The 24406-nt window shown below is 41.5% G+C and overlaps 1 pseudogene; it reads right to left on the bottom strand.

The window, feature by feature from the left end:
• Positions 1 to 205: 205 nt before the first annotated feature.
• Positions 206 to 12980, bottom strand: LOC107647342 (uncharacterized; annotated as a pseudogene).
• Between the last annotated feature and the right edge of the window lie 11426 nt (positions 12981 to 24406).

Below are 24406 nucleotides of genomic sequence, written 5' to 3' on the forward strand. Positions count from 1 at the left end.
ATAGCGTGCATATGTTGTTTGAGGCAGAGATAAAGACATTTGTTTTCGTTGAGCACGATACTGATAGCTAAAATTAGGGCAAAACACCTTAATAAGTCAAGGTAAGATTCAAGTTACGTAAATAAGTCAAAGTCAAAATTATTTTAGTAATGAGTCAAATATTATCTTAATGTAATTCGAACCAGTGTGGTTTGAACTACAATCATTAATAATTCGAACTAGAATGGTTCGAATTAGGCTGAGAAAAGGTTGCATGTAATTCGAACCAAGGAGGTTCGAACTCTAATCCCATGTAATTCGAACAGGGCTAGTTCGAATTACACACTCAAAAGCAACCCATGTAATTCGAACCAACCTGGTTCGAATTACCCTTGAAGTGGCTCCTTAGTAATTCGAACCGACCTAGTTCGAATTACTCGTGATTCGGCTATATAAGGAGTTCGAATCAGCCTCATTCGAACCATTACTCATTTCTCCTGCCCCACCAAATCCCAGAAAAAACGACCCAGATTCTCTCCAACGAAGACTTGAACGGAATACTCTGCTGATGGGGGACGATCCGGCAAGGTTATATCGCTTGGACGGAGTTGCTCATATAGCTGGGGTCATCAACGACGAGGTTAGTACAGAAATAAGTTCGTGCTAGCGGTATATGTGACTAAGTGGTTTTGCATTTGGTTTTAGTGGTTTATGTTGGTTTTTTTATGTTAGTGGTTTGTGTTAGTTGTTTTATGTTAGTGGTTTGTGTTAGTTATTTTATTTTAGTGGTTTGTGTTAGTGGTTTAATGTTAGCTGTTTTTTTGTTAATGGTTTTAGTGAAGCTGTTTTACGTTAGTGGTTCTAGTTAAGCTGTTTTATGTTAGTGGTTTAGGGGGGGTGGTCTATGGTAGTTGGTTTGCATGTGGTTGTCATTCATGGATATTTATGCGGTTTGATTTAGTATGATGTTTTGTTGATGATTTATCGTGTTGGTTATGTTTGTCATTGGTTATGAAGCTGGTTCTAACAATGCGGTGCTTGTCATGCGCAGCCTCAGCGATGCATCAGGAGCATGCGGCGGCAACAGGGCATGCGACTCGATGACAGATACGTTCCGTACTTGCAGATGGCCGGATTATACCATCTTGCAAGGCTGAACGACAGATGGTTCCGGTTAGACGAGGCCCAAGTCAGTGCATTCGTGGAGCGCTGGCGTCCGGAGACGCACACGTTTCATATGCTGTTCGGAGAGTGCACGATCACACTTCAGGACGTGGCATACCAGTTGGGTTTGCCGGTGGACGGGCGTTACGTGAGTGGTTGCCTATCAGAGTTCCAGATATACATCCAGGGTGGCCGTCCAGCCTGGGTGTGGTTTCAGAAGTTGCTTGGAGTGACTCCTCCTCCCAGTCAGGTTCAGAAGTACGCAGTGAACTGTAGCTGGTTCCAGGAGACCTTTGGTGAGTGCCCCGAGGGAGCCGATGACGAGACTGTGCGGAGATATGTCCGTGCGTACATCATGATGTTGTTGGGTACGCAGCTGTTTGCGGACAAGTCGGGCAACCGCGTTCACATCAATGGCTTCCCTACGTAACTAGGCTGGAGGAGATGGGTGATAAACCATTATTTTATGGTTTATCTTGTGCTCAATTGAGTGGTTTCTATCTACTCTTTACCCACTTATTCATACTATTTGCATGGTTTTACATTTGCCTTCCTAATTATGTGCTTTGATTGAAAACATGCTTCTTTGATCTTATATTTGCTTATTATTAATCCTCTCTTATTACCATTAGATGCCTTGATATGTGTGTTAAGTGTTTTCAGATATTATAAGGCAGAAATGGCTTGGAGGATGGGAAGAAAGCATGCAAAAGTGGAAGGAATGCAAGAAGTTGGAGAAATTGCTAAGCTGTCCAACCTGACCTCTCTGCACTCAAACGGCTATAACTTTAGCTACAGAGGTCCAAACAATGCGGTTCTAGTTGCATTGAAAAGCTAACGTCCGGGGCTTCGATTTGATATATAATATGCTATAGTTCCCCTGACTCTAGGCGACGCGACCGCGTGATCCATGCGGCCGCGTCGCAGTGACGGAAATCCAGCGTGGTAAAATTCGAAACCAGCGAATTCTGGACTGTTTTTGACCCAGTTTGCGGCCCAGAAAACACAGATTAGAGGCTATAAAGTGGGAGAATACATCCATTCATAGGAGACTCGAATAATTCACTTTTCATGTTTTTAGATGTAGTTTTAGAGAGAGAGGTTCTCTCCTCTCTCTCTCTCTCTTAGGATTAGGATTTAGGATTTCTCTTAGTTTTAGGAGTAACTCTCGATCCAGGTTTAATATTTCTTTTACTTTTTACTTCTCTTTTACTTTCAGATACTCTCATGCTTTTATTTGTATTTGATTTATGTTACCCAATTGGCTTATGAACTTTTCCATGTTAGATTTTACTACTTTGAATGTATTTTAGTCGAGGTATTTTCAGATTTAATTTTGCTTTCCTTTATTTAAATAATTTAGATTTTTCCCTTTTGGCTTTGGTTGATTTATTGGTAACGCTTGAGCTGTCAAATAAAGGAGTGGTTGAAATTGGGAGTTACTCCAATAACTCTAGTCTTTCCATAGGAATTGACTAGGACCTGAGGATTAAGCTAATTAATCTACTTGATCTACCTTCATAGTTAGAGGTTAACAAAGTGAGATTAAAATCCCAATTTCATCACAATTGATAAGGATAGGACCTCCAGTTCTAATACCTTGCCAAGAGTTTATTTTATTATTATTATTATTTTATTTTTCTTGCCATTCAACATACTACTCCCTAATTTCTAAAACCCCTAATCTACAAACTCATAACCAATAATAAGAACATGCCTCCCTGCAATTCCTTGAGAAGACGACCCGAGGTTTGAATACTCGGTTATCAATTTCAAAAGGGGTTTGTTACTTGTGACAACCAAAACGTTTGTACGAAGGGATTTCTGTCAGTTTAGAGACTATATCTACAACGCGACTGTTTTTATGACATTCTTTACTGGCAAAAATCCCAACGTCAAAATGGCGCCGTTGCCGGGGAATTGCAAACGTGTGTCTTTTTATTGGTTATTGTAAATATTTTTTTGCTTTTTGTTTGTTTATTTGTTTTTATTTTTATTTTTATTTTTTATTTTTCATAAATTAAGAGGTTATTTATTTTATTTAGTTATTAAAAAATTTTTTTTCAAAAAAATTTGTTCTTAGTGTTCTTCTTGATCTTCAAGTTGTTCTTCACGTTCACCTTGACCTTCAAGCTGTTCTTAGTTATTTTCTTCGTTTTGATCTAAAAATTTAAAATTTGGTGTCATTTTATTGTTTTTCTCTTTCCTCATTAAATTCAAAAATATTTTTAATTAATTTTTTTTTTCGAAAAAAAAATTTCAGATTTTTATTTTTAAAATTTTTTATCTTATCTTATCTTATTTCAAAAAATCAAATTTCAAAATTTAATTTTCAAATTCAAAATTTAAATAACCTTTTAATTTCAATTTGATTTTATTTTTTATTTTCTACTATGAACTCTCACCCCTTTGGCTATGAGTCTGGTTACAATAATGTTGCAGGAAGAAGAAATTACAATGAGAACAGACATCAAGGTTGGAACAATCAAAGATGGGAGGAGCCACAAGGATTTGATCAATCCTCATGGCAACAACCACCTCCAATGGACTATCAACAACCACCACCATATGCCTATGAACCCTTTCCTCAACATAACTTTGGACCACCAAACTCACAAGCCCCTTTCCGCCATTCACCTCCATATGACCCTAACCCTCAACCACCATACCAACCACCTTATGAGCCATATGAACCATATATAGAACCACCCCAATTCCAATCCAATCACTCCCAACCACCACCACTTTCTTTTGTATCATGTCCAAGTCCGGCAACCCGAGAAGCAGAGGATCGACTAAGGGAAACAGTAATTAAATTTCAAACAACCATTCAACAACTGGAGCAAGCATTAATTCAATGGGCTTCTAGGGGCTCAAATATACAAGGATCAGTCACAGCTCCATGTGGACAGTCTAGTGAAGAGCGTAGCATAAAGGAGATACCAGAAACCCCAGTGGACAAGACAGAGAATGAATTCGTACTAGAACAAGTGGAAGACGCTGTCATTGTTCAAGAAGAAGAAGTGGTTGAAGACTTAGGAGATGCAGAACCTCCATGGAAAAGTCAAGATATAGAGCCTCCTTCCAAGACGGTTGAAATTGATGCTGAGGAGGGTGTACAACCTCCAAAACATATCATAGTTGAAGACTTGGAAGAGGTTGATCAAGAGATGGAGATTCAAGAAGAAGAAGCACAACCTCCCATGCCCTTGGAAAGCAATGAAGAGGAGATTGAATTGGAAGAGAGCTGCCAAGAGGAAGAGGTTGAAATTGAAGAAGCTTGCAAAGAGGTGGTAATTATCAGAGAAGAGCACAAGGGAGTGGAGCTTGCAATTTCATTAAAAATACCTCGCCCTAAGTTGCCATCATCCTTCACAATATTCAAGTGGGTAAAATTTATATCCCTTAGCTTTCTAATTCCACTTGAATATGGGCTACTGGAGACGGATGGTCAACTTAGAGCTCTTTGTGATATTAAGAGTAAGAGGAAGATGGCCAGTGGTAAGAATTGTCCTGCAAGGTTCATCATGGTTGGAAGCTTTAAGTTCAAACGCAAAGGTTGGTATAAAGCTCAACTGAATGGGTCTAAGAAGCTGTCTGGTCGCTGCAGTGAGAATTCGGATCACCTTTCACCCGGCTGGAAAAATGCAGATCGAGACAAAAACGGGTGTAAAAGTAAAGTTTGGGATCCTGGAATCTGTTCTGGCATTTGTCACCCCGGGAGCCTAAGAATCTGTTTGAAGCTTCTTAAGGGCTTTACATGCTTAGTTTGGGACCCCGAAGGTTACTGGAGATACAAATATTGGTGGAGATTCCTGGATGAATACAAGCATAAGCCACCATAACAGGAAGCTCATCAAATGTCCAACTTAAGGACTTTAACTAAAAGTGCTAGGTGGGAGACAACCCACCATGGTATGATTGTTCCTTTTTCATTTTTATTTAGTTCTATTTGTTTTTGAATTTTATTTTATTTTATTATATTGAACCTGGAGTTTTGCATCACAATCATATTAACACTGCATTCTGCATTTTTCAGATTACAAAAAAAAAAAAAGCGAGCACGCGACGCGACCGCATCAGCGACGCGTCCGCGTCGCAAGGAGATGGGAGACAATATTAATATGAACAGAGAGTTTCGTAGGAGCAGCGCTGGAGGCGTGCCAATGGCACAAATCACCCCACGCGACCGCGTCATATGGGAATAATGGCCTCCCACGCGACCGCGTCACCCACGCGGCCGCGTGCCATGTAAATCGACGTCACAAGGGTGCATGGCAGAGAGTTATGCTGGAATGGGGCTGGAATGGTGCTAGACGCACGAGCCCTACGACGCGACCGCGTACCCTACGCGTCCGCGTCGTTTTCAAAAAAGGCCATCCACGCGATCGCATGCCCCACGCGATCGCGTCACCCTGGATTTTGGCAATACTAAGTTTTGAACAGAGAGTTGTGCGACCGCGAGGCTGCACTCGCGCCACTAGCACAAATTGAGTCACGTGATCGCGTGTCCCACGCGTCCGCGTCACCCAACCTTATCGCGCACCACGCGACCGCGTTACCCACGCGACCGCGTCGCCAGCATTACACACATTAACCTCATATGCCAAAATATCTTGTCTTTCTCTTCCCCAAATCCTATTTTCTCTTTTTCCTCCCTATTTCTTACTTACTTCTCCTCTCTTTCTTTCCCTTCTCATTCTTCTTATCTTTCATTTTATTTTACTTCATTTATTTGCATATTTCATTCATTGCATTATTTTCACTGGTGTTGGAATTTTATTTGGGTCATTGTGGATTATTGTATAATTATTTGACAATTATATATATATATATATATATATATATATATATATATATATTTTTAGGATGCTTGCATGTTCAATTTAATACTTTCAAATAGCTTATTTACCATACATGTTATGTGTTTGTGAAAAAGCCCATATGGCATTATGCACTTCTCTATTATACTTTATACTATTTAATGCTTGCTTTTCATAAACTCCCTTTACTATTTTAATTGAATATAATTGTCAATACAAACATGGTAATTTATTACAAGTAATGCTTGGTCTATGCTACTCATGCCCTTTTCCGGCATGCCAATAAACACCCTGCATCCACTTATCTTTCGATGCACTGGCTATTTTTCATTGTTGGCTTTTCACATGTACTCGAGAGCATGTGTTAATGTCAATTACATCCTAATGTGCATCCATCACCACTCTTCCATTCTCTTCCTTGCTATATATCTATTTGAATTTAATTTACTTTCTCTTCCCTTCTTCAGGATGGCCACCAAGGAAGGAAAGAAGAAAGCTACTCCCAAACCGCCGGCAAGGAAAGGAACAAAAAAAGAGCACAGCTGAGAAACCACAACCCCCATCCACCTGCACATCTCAGCATGCACCGAGGACGGCGCAATCTTTAAGTGTGGGGAGGTCGATACCGATCTCCATGGGTTAGTACTTTCTTGTCTCAAACACCAATGTTTAAATTTTCTTTGTAGATTAGTTGTTGCATTTGCATGTTTGTTTGATTTTTGCATATTTTACCACTTGGTTGAAGTAACATTTTCTTTTTCAAGAAAATTTTTAGAGAATTTTACCACTTGGTTGATTTTTGCATATTTTACCACTATTTTATGGTTTATCTTGTGCTCAAATGAGTGGTTTCTATCTACTCTTTACCCACTTATTCATACTATTTGCATGGTTTTACATTTGCCTTCCTAATTATGTGCTTTGATTGAAAACATGCTTCTTTGATCTTATATTTGCTTATTATTAATCCTCTCTTATTACCATTAGATACCTTGATATGCGTGTTAAGTGTTTTCAGATATTATAAGGCAAGAATGGCTTGGAGGATGGGAAGAAAGCATGCAAACGTGGAAGGAATGCAAGAAGTTGGAGAAATTGCTAAGCTGTCCAGCCTGACCTCTCTGCACTCAAATGGCTATAACTTTAGCTACAAGGGTCCAAACGACGTGGTTCCAGTTGCATTGGAAAGCTAACGTCCGGGGCTTCGATTTGATATATAATATGCTACAGTTCCCCTGACGCTAAGTGACGCGACCGCGTGATCCATGCGGCCGCGTCGCAGTGACGGAAATCCAGCGTGGCAAAATTCGAAACCAGCGAATTCTGGACTGTTTTTGACCCAGTTTGCGGCCCAGAAAACACAGATTAGAGGCTATAAAGTGGGAAAATACATTCATTCATAGGAGGCTCGAATAATTCACTTTTCATGTTTTTAGATGTAGTTTTAGAGAGAGAGGTTCTCTCCTCTCTCTCTCTCTCTTAGGATTAGGATTTAGGATTTCTCTTAGTTTTAGGAGTAACTCTCGATCCAGGTTTAATATTTCTTTTACTTTTTACTTCTCTTTTACTTTCAGATACTCTCATGCTTTTATTTGTATTTGATTTATGTTGTCCAATTGGCTTATGAACTTTTTCATGTTAGATTTTACTACTTTGAATGTATTTTATTCGAGGTATTTTCAGATTTAATTTTGCTTTTCTTTATTTAAATAATTTAGATTTTTTCCCTTTTGGCTTTGGTTGATTTATTGGTAACGCTTGAGCTGTCAAATAAAGGAGTGGTTGAAATTGGGAGTTGCTCCAATAACTCTAGTCTTTCTATAGGAATTGACTAGGACCTGAGGATTAAGCTAATTAATCCACTTGATCTACCTTCATAGTTAGAGGTTAACAAAGTGAGATTAAAATCCCAATTTCATCACAATTGATAAGGATAGGACCTCCAGTTCTAATACCTTGTCAAGAGTTTATTTTATTATTATTATTATTTTATTTTTCTTGCCATTCAACATACTGCTCCCTAATTTCTAAAACCCCTAATCTACAAACTCATAACCAATAATAAGAATATACCTCCCTGTAATTCCTTGAGAAGACGACCCGAGGTTTGAATACTCGGTTATCAATTTCAAAAGGGGTTTGTTACTTGTGACAACCAAAACGTTTATACGAAGAGATTTCTGTCGGTTTAGAGACTATATCTACAACGCGACTGTTTTTATGACATTCTTTACTGGCAAAAATCCCAACGTCAATGGGTACCTATAGCTGGGGTTCTGCGGCACTGGCATGGTTGTACCGGTGCATGTGCCGAGTGGCGAACAGACATGTGGTCAAGTTAGCGGGCCCACTTCAGCTACTTCAGTCTTGGATCTTCTGGCGATTTCCTTTGTTTAGGCCTGCAGGGTATGAGACATTCAGCTGGCCGTTGGCCTCGAGGTACTCTACTCAGCCTTCTCTATTTCAATTTAATTTGCATAACTCCATGTTCATTAATAATGTATTACATACCCAAAACACACATTTAAGTAGCCATAGGACACATGTATGATGCAGGTGGTCAGGTTACAACCCTTCCGGTAGTGAGAAGGGTCCTAGAGTGCAGATGTGGAGGCTGAGGATAGACCGGTTACAGGACAGGGAGGTGAGTACGCAACTTAAACAGTTTCTTTATTTAACCACACTTTATGAGTTGTGTCCATGACTTGTCCTGACAATGGAGGGTTCTCCGTGCAGTTTATCTGGATGCCGTACAGCAGCCCCAACGTACTTCAAGTTGTGCATCCAGAGGCATTGGAGCCTCGGCATATGGCGTTGTGGCGGTCTGTGACGTCGCTGATCTACTTTGCCATCATAGAGTGGCATCAGATAGATAGGGTGCTTCCGCAGTTCGGAGGGGTGCAGCCCCGTCTGGGTCCCGCCCTGAACATCAACTTTCTGATGTCGAAGGATGGTAGAGGCAGTGATAGATGGTTTCCGTACCATTTGCAGAAGTGGCATCTCTATTGGGAGTCCCGTGCGGAGACCGTGCTGAGGTTGGATGTTGTTGCCGACCCTAGACCATCGCATGAGTTCCTCGAGTGGTGGCTTTAGCATGGAAAGAGGTTCTTGTCTCCGGACATGCACTTGGGGGATCCGAGAGCGGTTCCTATTCCAGTTGAGGCCTCACAGTGGGGTGTTGGGCGAGTTCCTGACATGGATCAACCTGAGGACGTGCCGGACAGGCGGCGGGTTGAGAGGAGAGCTCGTGTCGGGACACGACGGAGCCAGCGTGACTGGAACTGGCTTGAGCATGCTATGGACGATGATGACGATGCGGGTCCCGCTGGAGGCAGACGACGAGGCCAGGGAGGGAGGCGGAGAGGGCGTGGTGTGGCGGACCACCCTTGTTGTGACCATGACGACGATGACGACGATCAGCATGGGCCCGTGGGCGGGGATGGTGCAGGGGCTGTTGCAGTTGCTGGTGTTAGTACCCATGATGGCGGACATGGAGGTGAGTGGTATGGGTCAAGTATGGGTGACGGGGCTGACCCTGGTGGCGCTGGACTCGGGTCGGGGCCTCTTGGAGATTACTTCGTTAGTGTACCCACCCATGACCAGCCTCAGCAGGAGGGTATCCCATGGGTTATTCCGGGATCACAGTGGTCAGACTTCCTTGCCTCAGATACGCTAGATGCGGATTTCAAGGGTCAGCAGTTTCTAGAGGAGATTACCGCCATCATGCAGGAGGACGTGCAGTCCCGGAGACGTGGTCAGACCTCCGGGATGCAGGCATCTTTAGATGTTGATCTGAACGAGCCTCCTACGGCATCTGTTGGTGACCATTTTGTTTTGAGAGGTACACCACCATCCGCCTACACTGCTGCATCAGAGTCCGTTGCCGGGCCGTCTGCGGCACCCATCCATGTTACGCCACCTGCAGAGCCTGCCCCGCATGAGGACGCGGATGAAATAGAGGATGAGGAGCCGTTTATCCGCAGAGGTCAGAGGGCACGGGTACCCCGTCGTTGTGGTACGGGCTCGCATCTGTTTAGATGATTCACGTTTCATGTATTTTGTTCTTTAGGGTTCTTTCATGTATGATAGCCATGTGTACTTTTGTTGTTATTTTAGAGCTGTCTTCCTTTGTTGTTTGTTCATCGTATTGTACTATGAAAACTAGTGTTTACCGGATTTATCAGTGACTATTTATAATCATTGAATCATATAACAGTTTAATGGGACTTGTCTTAAATTTTGCATTTATGGGAAACATAACATATTCATTACTTAACGCAGCATGCACGATACAAAGTAGAAAGATCAACAAGTTACATAACTGCTCAAACATAACATCTAACAGGAGAAGTTAAATATAATAAGTACTAACACTAACAACATGGCTACTAATGGCCCCCTATGTGAGACGATCCTCCAAGCTGTGGGCAACTCCGACATGTGTGTCTGGGTTGGCGACAGAGGCCACACCTTTTTGGCTGGTTCGGATCTGCCTCGTCCATATTCGTCCATATCCTAGTGGATCTCGGACGACCCTCTCTCGCACGCCTCTTGTCAGGGTCCGGAATCACCGTGGGCCCATCGTAAGGTGGCCAGAAGCCCTCCAGGATGGGAGGTGTGAATCCCATCCGATACACACTGAATACCGAACTAATCTGATACACGCTGTGAACATAAGAGGTCCAGGTAACCCATGAGTAGACACAGCATGCAAGTGCGTACTGACACGAGAAATGAAGCGCTTGGAAGTACCCGCAGTCACATGTCCGAGAGGCAAGCGATACTCTGTAGCTACCCAACGAGAAAGAACCAGTCGGAGTGGTCTCTGCTACGGTAAACTCGGAGTTATACCCGGTCATACAAAGTCACCGTGAAGCACCTGGCCGTCTTCAAGTTGGCCTTAATACACTTCACCAAGTGCTAACTGAATTGTTGTCCGGTTCCCATCTGGGCCTCAGCCTCTCTCCCCTTGCGAACAAAGAGTTTCGCAAGTCTACCATATGTTGCCTTCACCAGGGAGGATACAGGGAGATTTCTGACACCCTTGAGGATTGAGTTCACACACTCGGAGATATTCATCGTCATGTGACCGAATCTCCGCCCCTCATCACGATGCTGAGTCCACAAGGAATAATCAATCCGGTTTGCCCACTCACACATCGACGGGTCTTCAGACCGCAGAATATCAAACCAGTAATCAAACTCAACCTCGGTCTTTGCATACGCCGCATTCACTAGAAGCCTCCGTGCATCTTTGCCCTTGAAGGTAAGGGCAAAATTAGCCGCTACATGTCGAATGCAGAATGCCCGGTACACAGATGGAGGTAACCAACCTCCTTCAGGAGCCTCAAGCGCAGCCTTGATGCCGTTATGCCTGTCCGATATAACCAGCTGACCCGGCTGTGGTGTCATGTGCTGTCGAAGGTGGGAGAGAAAGAATGTCCAGGACTCTGCATTCTCACCCTCTACTAGTGCGAATGCAACAGGTAGAATGTTGGAGTTCCCGTCCTGTGCAATCGCGATGAGCAACGTTCCGCCATACTTCCCATACAGATGTGTGCCGTCAATTCTCACTAGGGGCTTGCAATGACGGAATGCCTCGATGCACGGTGGAAAAGTCCAGAAAAGTCTGTGAAAATACGCTTGAGACTCGTCTACCTGTCCTCCAACTCGAGCGGGGCTCGTCCTTAGGACTGCAACAGTACCAGGCATCGTCAGCTGGACTCCCAACACCCACCTAGGCAGCTCGTTGTATGACTCATCCCAGTCACCGTAGATGAGGGCAATAGCCTTCTGTTTCGCCATCCAGACCCTCCTGTAAGTCGGCCTGAACCCAAAGTGTGCTGCCGTGGCATTCAGGAGCACCTTGATGCTGACGGATGCATCAGCCCTAACCATTGGCATAATGAACGCCGAAATCACATGATAATCCAAACTCCTGTGGTCACTCGAGATGGATGTGGCCAGACAAGTGTGAGGTCCATTGTACCGTTTGACCTCCCAAATGCCCTTGCGCTGTCGGAGACTCAGTCGAATTAACCATGTGCACCCATTCCCAAACTCAGAACACTTGCCAACATACCGGCGATAATCAGACTCCACTACCTTGTACTGTACCCCTCGCCGGATGCTGTAAGTCTTCACACTTAACAGGGCCTCATCTTTATCCTGAAATTGCTGACCAACCTGAAACTCTATCAGACCAGCAGTCCCTTCCACATCTCTAGCTCCGAATCCAACAGAGTGCCCAGAAACCCCCTCCTGCCTCATGGCATCCAGGTCCAAAGAGAAAAAATGTGGTGGATACTGCTGTGTGCCAGAACTAAAACCACCAACCGCCAATGCAAGCTCAGTCGCTCCAACCTCGTCGCCGCTGTCATCCTCAATCAAATCCGGCTCGACGTCATCCTCCTCTGCATCACCCAACAATCCGTCTCCGACGCCAACCGGTGGAACGCCCTGTAAAGCGTTCGGCATAATATCAAATGATCCTACCTCGTCGCCTACGCCGTCATTGAGATCAACAGCAAAAGACGGAGAGGCGACAGGTTGGACCGCTGGCTCGTACACAGGGACGGATGAAGAAGCAACGGCAGGCCTGGAACTGGAACCGGCTGCCGTGGCTACAGTGGTGGTATTCCGGTTCGAACCCCCTGAGCTGGATACCACATCAACCAGCTTTGGCAACAATTCTGGTGTCCTCACCTCCGAAAACTGTCTCCGACAAAGAAACATGACTTGCAGGTCCTCATCACTACCAATGGTGAAACAATCATACTTCACGGTATCCTGCAGGACCGTGATTGGAATGCGGTAGAAAAACTTCTTAACCCGCTTCGCACCTTCCAGACCAAGTTTCATCAGCACAGATCTAACAAGGTCATCATAGCTCGTCGATGGACTAACGACAATACAGAGAGGATCCTTATCTGTGAACTTCATACCCGAACGAGTTTTCCTCTTAATGGATCCTCTGTGGTGAACCAAAATAACAAAACTCTCCTCACTAGCCATCTTAAACCCTCTAATGAGAGCAACTCACGTTTACAACCATATATATACTGCTCTGTCTACCACTAAATCGAACCAGCCTGGTTCGAATTAGGGATTGTGTAATTCGAACCAGCTTGGTTCGAATTACTTGATGCAGCTTCTCTCTCTATAATTCGAACCAGCTTGGTTCGAATTACTAACAATGCTAATTCGAACCACCCTGGTTCGATTTACTTGAACCATTTTCTCTCTCTGTAATTCGAACTGCCTTGGTTCGAATTATTCATGAATGCAGTTCGAACCAATGTGGTTCGAATTATATTAATATATGGTTTGGCTCATTACTGAAACGATTTTGGTTTTGGCTTATTTACGTAATTTCGGCCTGGCATTGGCTTATTATGGTTTTTTGCCCGTAAAATTATATTGTTTTTAGAATATTTTTAATACTAGTTTTAAGTTTAATTTTATTTTAGATCTCATAAAATGATACATTAATATTTGTGAGATCATATATTATAAATAATAATTTAAAATTAAAAATAAGATCTGATATTCCAATATTTGATATTAATTCAATTAAAATTTTATATTATTTTTTAATTATTTCATCAAAATAATTATACAAGTGACAAAAATTTATTTGTTTTTATTAAGATGATACAATCTCTCTAAAATAAGATTGATTTTATTTCATCTATAAATTCTAATATAAATTTTAATTCTAAATCTTTACTTTTCTAAAATATAAAAAATAATAATCCAAAAGGATTAAGACCCAGTTTGGATAAACAGTTTAATTAAGCTACTTTTAAAAAAATAGTTTAAATAATAAATGGTTATATTAAAAGTAGCTTATAAATAAGTTATTTTATATTTGGGTTTTTAATTTTAAAAGTGCTTATTTTATAGAAATGTGATAAAAAAAAGTAGTAGTATTATGAGAAAAGTCATTTTTTTAACTTCTCTATAAGCTCCTAAATAGCTTCTTAGAAACCTACAATTTAGTTTTAAAAATTGCACCAGAACATTAATATTACTACTTTTCATAAGTTAAAAGTTCAAAAAAGTTATTTTCGAAGTTTCAGCGGCTAAAAATTTTTTTTGGGGCAATTTACTAAAATAGATAATCTAGCTTTTAATTTTACCAGAATACACATTTTACAAAATGGATACCAAAATGCATTTTTTTCTTAAACTGTGTAAACCGCAACAAGAGACCCACGGTTTACAAATGAATGTAAACCGTTATAGGGGTCTCGCGGATTACGTTTGAAGCCAAACTGCACATAATCTGCGGTAAGGGTGTCGCGGTTTGTGTGTGAATTGCAAACATCTATAAACCGCGACCCTTCTCGCTTCTGTATGGCATTAGTCCCACTGCATTGCTTGATTCTCCCATCATGCTCCCCAATTCTTAGGTTATTCCGCTTTCTCTTTATATATATATATATATATATATATATATATATATATATATATATATATATATATATATATATATATTGTTGATTTTTTTAGCGACCTTTTTTATTATTTTGTTTCAATTTTATCAAAAGATCAATTTTTTTGCCTGTGATGTTGTGTTTATTTATTTAGTTTTGTTTTCATTTTTTTTTCAGGCTATGCCTTCTCTAATGATGGTTTTTAGTGGCTAAGAGAAGGGGGTTAAATCTTAGCCCCCTTTTCACTTAATAACACTTGCTGGTCTTTGAAATTGCTTCTAGAGACTTTTTACCTTTTTGTCTCGTAACCAGCCACGAGACTTTTTCTTTTGTCTCGTACCCAGCCACAAGACTTTTCTTTTTGTCTCGTCGATCAACACGAGATATTTTCCAGTTTTATCTCTTTGAGCAGCAGAAACAGAAATGGAGTAGAAACAAAAAATAGGATCCGTTGGAAACAATGAAGCAAAGCATTTGCTTTCTCTCTCTCAAGTGGTTTCGGACCAAGCATTGGATCTTTAGTTAAATATGGGCCAATAATAATGTTAATAGAATCTGGCCCAACTTAACCAATTCAGCCAACATTCATATCATAATTTACATAAGGCTGAAATTTGATTTTATTGGGCTCAGGATCTTTTCTTTTCTTTTCGGCCCAATAAAAAATCTGCACAAACAAAATTATCAATCAATACATGTGAATTAAAATCAAATTGACAATTTTGTAATTTAATTAAATTAATAATGTTTGTTCATCATCAAATTAAATTTAGAGTTTTCCAAGCTCATCAATCTCTCCCTTGATGACAAACATTATTAAAATTGAAATGGAAAGAAATTAGAGTATTGAGTATTGAGTACTCCCTTTGAAAATTAGTATTTTTCTACTTTTCAATTGTCACAAGGCTCTCGCTTAATGTATGTTATTTTACCAATGGAAGCTTTATACCTGTAACAATTTTTATCAAGCCTAAGGCAACAATGTGATTCAACATATTATATGTGGAATGTTGAATGACTTGATTTATGAGCAGAATTGATTTGATAAGCAAAACTTATTTGTTATCATAAATTGATTTTCTGCTCAAACACACAAAGTAATTGAGTACATAAAAATTTGATGTTTCAAGAAACTGTTTGTTCAAGCTATTTTGAAAATATTTTCCAATAAACAAATCATAGCAAAGTAATTATGGCCAAGAAAATATTTTTGATTTCAAACCATAGCAACTATCAACCATTATTTTCATATCACAGCTTAAAGGAACTGCCAAAAATAAAGTATTCAGCAAGCATATTCACCAAGGTAAATCAAATGTATATTCCTAATCCAAATCAACAAACATATTCACTAAGGTAACATACTTCTAATTCAAAACCCAGCAGTCAAATCTATACAACAGGACAGGTGCATCACAAGCATATATCATATCACACAACAAAACAGCAAATAATAACTAAAACAAGGGTGATCATAAATCCATAAGGATTTCATCTCCTGTTTTTAATTTCAATTTTCAGCCATTTCTCCCCCTTTTGGCATCAATGGGCACCTGCAAAAGATGTCATGGGAAACAAAAAATTTAAAATATACCCATCAAGAGTGTATCACAGTATCATAGTTCTAGAGTATCAAAGTAAACTACTACGGTATCAGATTGAGCCAGAACAAACCAAATATCAATAAAAAGAAAGAACAGAGATTAATCATCAGATAAGTGGAACTCGGATTCATCCGCCTCTTCTTCACTAGCAGCACCCAATTCCTCCTCAAAACTCTGCAACATCAGACTCACCCTATCTTTGCACCTCATCCAAGCCCTCTCATTTTCATAAGCTTGCTTGTGGGCTGCCTTATAAGATTGTACCATTAGCTCTGACATGTTTGAGAATTCAGTGAGGATTTCTTTGATTGATTCTGTTGCCTTGGAGGACTCAGGCCGACTCTCAAACTCACTATCCGAGGTTGCCGACTTCTTCCCCTTGGTTTCCTTCATAGCGCCTCCTCCTTTAATCATTGAGACCTTATTTTCTACAGCTTCATTTGTGAGATCAATTTTAAAAAATTTAAAGATACTTGTTAAAAACATGCCATAAGGTAGATTCGCCTTTTTGGTACTCTTAACTGATTTCCACATGTGTCTTATCATAAGGTAACCAAATGAAATGGGAGTAGAAGTAACAAGAGCAAAGAGTATGAGAGAGTTAGAAACAGTTACTCGGTTATGTGAGCCACTTTGAGGGGTGAGGATATGAGTGATGATCCTATGGAGCAGGGAGTTTGTAGGGCCGAGTGCTTTGTGAGTCGGAATGGTGCCGTCCAAGCCAGATAGGTTTTCACAAATATGTTGAAGAGCAATCTTGTATGTGACTCCAACCTGGGAGTCCCACTTCTCAGTCATATACGCTCTTGGCCCCTCGTCTGTATAGCCTAGGGCAATTCCAATAGTCTCAGAGTTTAGAGTCATGTAAACTCTCTTGACATAGGAGTGGATGGTGCCATCAATCAGCCGCATATTTGCATAGAACTCACGTACCAATTCGGGGTAGACTGGTTTCTGAATATGGAGCAGTGGTGTCCATTGTAGAAGTTCAAACTGAGGAGAAACATTGATCCCTTTGTTTGTGAGTGAGTCGAGATTGACGAGATAGGTGGCACAAAGGTGGCGTTTTTCCAATACCTCCTTGTGGAACTCATAGGAGGCACAAAAGTTGAACCTGGCCGGATCAAAATGAGAATGTGATTTGTTGAACTTGTTTTTGAAATCCAATGACTCCAAGTTTGTTGGCTCCATGGTGTTATGCAACACGAACCCTTTTGTCTTCTGGGTACTGCGTCCGGGTGTGGTCTTCTTTGGTGGTGATTGCGGCGGTGATGGAAGAGGTGAAGTGTGTGATTCTTCTTCTTCAGCCACGGGAACCTTCTCCTTTTTTTTTTCCTTGAAGATGTCTTCGTTGCTATCACTTTTCTCCTCATGGTGTCTGTGTGTTTGGATGGTGGTGAGGGAGAAGATGAATAGGTAGAATGAATATGTATGTGGGTGTGAGTTTGAGGTGTGGAAGGATTTTGAGAGAAGAAGATTCTTTCACTTTTTCTTGGGGGGGTTTTCTTTTCATGATAAAGAAAATGGAGAAGTAGAAGAGGGAGAGTTGTAGAGAGCCGAATTGAGTGGAGTGAGGAAGGAGGTTAGGGACGCATTAAATGTAGAGTGGAGAGAGAATTGGAGGGAGTTTAATGACCATTAATGAGCGGTTATTAACCAAGGAAGTTTCCTTTTATTTGAAATAAAACTGAAAAGTGGTTTCCTAGAATCAAGGGATTAGAGGAGGGAAAAGATTTGATTTGACAATATCCTCTTTCAACAAGATTTGATGAGAAAACTGGTGCACGAAATTGTGATGTCCAGGCTCGAACAATCCCTGGTAATGGCTCCAAAGCTTGGTGCTTTGATCTTAATTCATAATTGTCACAACTTCGATACAACTAACCAGCAAGTGCACTGGGTCGTCCAAGTAATACCTTACGTGAGTAAGGGTCGAATCCCACGGAGATTGTTGGTATGAAGCAAGCTATGGTCACCTTGCAAATCTCAGTCAGGCGGATTTAAACATGATACTTTATTAGATTAAAATAAACAATAAAAGGGATAGAGATACTTATGTAGATTCATTGGCAAGGATTTCAGATAAGCGAATGGAGATGCTTTTCGTTCCTCTGAACCTCTGCTTTCCTGCTATCTTCATCCAATCAGTCTTACTCCTTTCCATGGCTGGCTGTATGCAAGGGCATCACCGTTGTCAGTGGCTACATCCCCTCCTCTCAGTGAATCATATGCTCACGCACCCTGTCACGGCACGGCTATTCATCTGTCGGTTCTCGATCATGCTGGAATAGGATTCACCCTCCTTTTGCGTCTGTCACTAACGCCCAACAATCGCGAGTTTGAAGCTCGTCATAGTCATTCAATCATTGAATCCTACTCAGAATACCACAGACAAGGTTTAGACCTTCCGGATTCTCTTGAATGCCGCCATCATTCTAGCTTACGCCACGAAGATTCTGGTTAGGAGATCTAAGAGATACTCATTCTAGCTTAATTCATGTAGAACAGAAGTGTTTGTCAGGCACGCGTTCATGATTTGAGAAGGATGATGAGCGTCACACATAATCATCACCTTCATCACGTTCTTGGGTGCGAATGGATATCTTAGAAGCGAAATAAGAAGAATTGAATAGAAAACAGTAGTACTTTGCATTAATCTTTGAGGAACAGCAGAGCTCCACACCTTAATCTATGGAGTGTAGAAACTCTACCGTTGAAAATACATAAGTGCAGGTCCAGGCATGGCCGAGATGGCCAGCCCCCTAAACGAGATCAATAGTCTCCTAAGATGAACAATGGATTAAAACTGAGACCAAAGATGTCTAATACAATAGTAAAAGGTCCTATTTATAATAAACTAGTCACTAGGGTTTACATGAGTAAGTAATTGATGCATAAATCCACTTCTGGGGCCCACTTGGTGTGTGTTTGGGCTGAGCTTAAGTGTTGCACGTGCAGAGGCCATTTGTGGAGTTGAACGCCAGTTTCTGTGCCAGTTTGGGCGTTCAACTCTGGTTTTGGATCCTTTTCTGGCGCTGGACGCCAGATTTGGGCAGAAGGCTGGCGTTGAACGCCAGTTTACGTCGTCAATTCTTGGCCAAAGTATGGACTATTATATATTGCTGGAAAGCCCTGGATGTCTACTTTCCAACGCAATTGGAAGCGCGCCATTTCGAGTTCTGTAGCTCCAGAAAATCCACTTTGAGTGCAGGGAGGTCAGAATCCAACAGCATCAGCAGTCCTTCTTCAACCTCTGAATCTGATTTCTGCTCAAGTCCCTCAATTTCAGCCAGAAAATATCTGAAATCACAGAAAAACACACAAATTCATAGTAAAGTCCAGAAATGTGAATTTAACATAAAAACTAATAAAAACATCCCTAAAAGTAACTAGATCCTACTAAAAACATACTAAAAACAATGCCAAAAAGCGTATAAATTATCCGCTCATCACAACACCAAACTTAAATTGTTGCTTGTCCCCAAGCAACTGAAAATCAAATAAGATAAAAAGAAGAGAATATACTATAAATTCCAAACTATCAATGAAACAGAGCTTCAATCATATGAGCGGGACTTATAGCTTTTTGCCTCTTGAATAGTTTTGGCATCTCACTTTATCCATTGAGGTTCAGAATGATTGGCATCTATAGGAACTCAGAGTTCAGATAGTGTTATTGATTCTCCTAGTTCAGTATGATGATTCTTGAACACACCTATTTTATGAGTCTTGGCCGTGGCCCTAAGCACTTTGTTTTCCAGTATTACCACCGGATACATAAATGCCACAGACACATAATTGGGTGAACCTTTTCAGATTGTGACTCAGCTTTGCTAGAGTCCCCAATTAGAGGTGTCCAGGGTTCTTAAGCACACTCTTATTTTTTTGCTTTGGACCTTGACTTTAACCGCTCAGTCTCAAGTTTTCACTTGACACCTACACGCCACAAGCACATGGTTAGGGACAGCTTGGTTTAGCCGCTTAGACCAGGATTTTATTCCTTTAGGCCCTCCTATCCACTGATGCTCAAAGCCTTGGGATCCTTTTTATTTGCCCTTGCCTTTTGGTTTTAAGGGTTATTGGCTTTTTCTGCTTGCTTTTTCTTTTTATTTCTATTTTTTTTTCTATTTTTTTTTTCGCCCCTTTTTTTTTCTTTTTTTTTTCTGCACGCTTTGTTCTTTGCTGCTTTTTCTTGCTTCAAGAATCATTTTTATGATTTTTCAGATTATCAAATAACATGTCTCCTAGTCATCATTCTTTCAAGAGCCAACATATTTAACATTCTTAAACAGCAACTTCAAAAGACATATGCACTGTTCAAGCATACATTCAGAAAACAAGAAGCATTGTCACCACATCAATATAATTAAGCTAAGTTCAAGGATAAATTCGAAACTCATGCACTTCTTGTTCTTTTGAATTAAAACATTTTTCTTTTAAGAGAGGTGATGGATTCATAGGACATTCATATCTTTAAGACAAAGTTACTAACTACTAATGATCATGTAATGGAGGCACAAACATAGATAAGCACATAACATAGAAAACGAAAAACAGAGAAAGCAAGAACAAGGAATGAATCCACCTTAGTGATGGTGGCGTTTCCTTCTTGAGGAACCAATGATGTCCTTGAGCTCTTCTATGTCTCTTCCTTGTCTTTGTTGCTCCTCCCTCATTGCTTTTTGATCTTCTCTTATTTCATGAAGCATGATGGAGTGCTCTTGATGTTCCACCCTTAGTTGTCCCATATTGGAACTCAATTCTCCTAGGGAGGTGTTGATTTGCTCCCAATAATTTTGTGGAGGAAAGTGCATTTGAGGCATTTCCGGAATCTCATGGAAGTGAGCTTCTTGCGCCTCTTGAGCTCCATGACTGGGCTCTCTAGCTTGCTCCATCTTTTTCTTAGTGATGGGCTTGTCCTCTTTAATGAGGATATCTCCCTCTATGTCAATCCCAGCTGAATTGCATAGGTGGCAAATGAGGTGAGGGAAGGCTAACCTTGCCATAGTGGAGGACTTGTCAGCCACCTTGTAGAGTTCTTGAGGTATAATCTCATGAACTTCCACCTCTTCTCCAATCATGATGCTATGGATCATGATGGCCCGGTCTATAGTAACTTCAGACCGGTTGCTAGTGGGAATGATTGAGCATTGAATAAACTCCAACCATCCTCTAACTATAGGCTTGAGGTCCAATCTTCTTAGTTGAACCGGCTTGCCTTTGGAGTCAATCTTTCATTGAGCTCCTTCTACACATATGTCCATAAGGACTTGGTCCAACCTTTGATCAAAGTTGACTCTCCTTGTGTAGGGGCGTGCGTTCTCTTCCATGTATGGCAAGTTGAACGCCAACCTCACATTCTCCGGACTAAAATCTAAGTATTTCCCCCGAACCATTGTAACATAGTTCTTTGGATCCGGGTTCTTACTTTGATCATGGTTCTTGGTGATCCATGCATTGGCATAGAACTCTTGAACCATTAGGATGCCGACTTGTTGGATGGGATTTGTTAGAACTTCCCAACCTCTTCTTTGAATTTCATGTCGGATCTCCGGATACTCATTTCTTTTGAGTTTAAAAGGGACCTCAGGGATCACCTTCTTCTTGGCCACAACATCATAGAAGTGGTCTTGATGGGCTTTGGAGATGAACCTTTCCATCTCCCATGACTCGGATGTGGAAGCTTTTATCTTCCCTTTCCCTCTTCTAGAGGATTCTCCGGTCTTAGATGCCATCAATGGTAATGGAAAAACAAAAAAGCTATGCTTTTACCACACCAAACTTAGAATATTGCTCGCCCTCGAGCAATAAACAAAAGAATAGAAGAAGAAGAAGACGAAATATGGAGAGGGAGAGGGAGATGTGGTTTCGGCTAAGGAGAGTGTAGAGGGGTGTGTTGTGTGAATTTGGTGAAGAATGGAGGTCTTTATATAGGGAGTGGAGGGGGGGTTATGGTTCGGCCATATGGGTGGGTTTGGGTGGGAAATTGGTTTTGAATTTTGAAGGTAGGTGGAGTTTATGAGGTAGGTTTATTGGGAAGAGTGGGTGGATGTGAGTGGTGAAGAGGTGATGGGGAAGAGAGTTTGAGGTGATTGGTGAAGGGTTTTTGGGTAAGAATGTTTATGGGGTTGTGTAAAAGAGAGTGGTGAGAAGAAGTGAGTGGAGGTAGGTGGGGGTCCTGTGGGGTCCACAGATCCTGTGGGGTCCACAGATCCTGAGTGGATCCTGTGGGGTCCACAGATCCTGAGATGATCCTGTGGGGTCCACAGATCCTGAGGTGTCAAGGCATTTACATCCCTGCACCATTAGGCATGTGAAAATGCCTTTGTACCCAACTCTGGGCGTTCAGCGCCAGGTTGGTGGCCATTTTGGGCGTTCAACGCCCATTTGTGTGCCATTTCTGGCGTTGAATGCCAGAACCATGCCTGTTCTGGCGTTCAGCGCCCCGAAGCTGCCCATTTTGGGCGTTCAGCGCCAGAACCATGCTCTGTTCTGGCGCTGAACGCCAGACAGATGCTCCTCCAGGGTGTGATTTTTCTTCTGCTGTTTTTGATTCCGTTTTCAATTTTTCTATTTATTTTGTGACTCCACATGATCATGAACCTAAGAAAACATGACAAACAATAAAAATAAGAATTAGATAAACATTGGGTTGCCTCCCAACAAGCGCTTCTTTAATGTCAATAGCTTAACAGTGGGCTCTCATGGAGCCTCACAGATGTGCAGAGTTTTGTTGAGACTCTCCAACACCAAACTTAGAGTTTGGATATGGGAGTTCAACACCAAACTTAGAGTTTGGTTGTGGCCTCCCAACACCAAACTTAGAGTTTGACTGTGGGGGCTCTGGTTGACTCTGCTTTGAGAGAAGCTTTTCAAGCTTCCTCTCCATGGTTGCAGAGGGAGATCCTTGAGTTTTGAATACAAGGGAGTTCTCATTCCATTGAAGGACTATTTCACCTCTGTCAACATCAATTATAGCTCTTGCTGTGGCCAGGAAAGGTCTTCCTAGGATGATGGATTCATCCTCTTCCTTTCCAGTATCCAGGACTATGAAATCAGCAGGGATGTAAAGGCCCTCAACCTTTACTAAAACGTCCTCTACTTGTCCATATGCCTGTTTTCTTGAGCTGTCCGCCATCTCTAATGAGATTTTAGCAGCTTGCACCCCATAGATTCCCAGTTTCTCTATTACAGAGAGGGGCATGAGGTTTATTCCTGAACCAAGGTCACACAGAGCCTTAAAGATCATGGTGCCTATGGTACAGGGTATTATGAACTTTTCAGGATCCTGTCTCTTCTGAGGCAATGTCAGTTGATCCAGATCACTTAGTTCATTGATGAACAAGGGAGGCTCAGCTTCCCAAGTATCAATGACAAATAATTTGGCATTCAGCTTCATGATTGCACCAAGAAACTTGGCAGTTTGCTCTTCAGTAACATCCTCATTCTCTTCAGAAGAGGAATACTCATCAGAGCTCATGAAGGGCATAAGGAGGTTCAATGGAATCTCTATGGTCTCTAGATGAGCCTCAGAGTCCTTTGGTTCCTCAGAGGGAAGCTCCTTATTGATCACTGGACGTCCCAGGAGGTCTTCCTCCTTGGGATTCACGTCCTCTCCTCTCCTTACAGGTTCGGCCATGGCGCTTATGTCAATGGCCTTGCACTCTCCTTTTGGATTCTCTTCTGTATTGCTTGGGAGAGTACTAGGAGGGATTTCAGTGATCCTTTTACTCAGCTGGCCCACTTGTGCCTCCAGATTTCTAATGGAAGACCTTGTTTCATTCATGAAACTTACAGTGGCCTTAGATAGATCAGAGACTAGATTTGCTAAATTAGAAGCATTTTGTTCAGAGTTCTCTGTCTGTTGCTGAGTTGATGATGGAAAAGGCTTGCTATTGCTAAACCTGTTTCTTCCACCATTATTAAAGCCTTGTTGGGGCTTTTGATCCTTCCATGAGAAATTTGGATGATTTCTCCATGTTGAGTTATAGGTGTTTCCATAAGGTTCACCTAAGTAATTCACCTCTGCTATTGCAGGGTTCTCAGGATCATAGGCTTCTTCTTCAGAAGATGCCTCTTGAGTACTGTTGGATGCAGCTTGCATTCCATGCAAACTCTGAGAGATCATATTGACTTGCTGAGTCAATATTTTATTCTGAGCCAATATGGCATTCAGAGTATCAACCTCAAGAACTCCCTTCTTCATAGGCGTCCCATTACTCACAGGATTCCTTTCAGAAGTGTACATGAACTGGTTATTAGCAACCATGTCAATGAGTTCTTGGGCTTCTGCAGGCGTTTTCTTTAGGTGAATGGATCCACCTGCAGAAGTGTCCAGTGACATCTTTGATAGCTCAGATAAACCATCATAGAATATATCCAGGATGGTCCATTCTGA

This window comes from Arachis ipaensis, chromosome B6 (assembly GCF_059453495.1).
Source record: "Arachis ipaensis isolate K30076 ecotype BB chromosome B6, ASM5945349v1, whole genome shotgun sequence".
Lineage (NCBI taxonomy): Eukaryota > Viridiplantae > Streptophyta > Magnoliopsida > Fabales > Fabaceae > Arachis > Arachis ipaensis.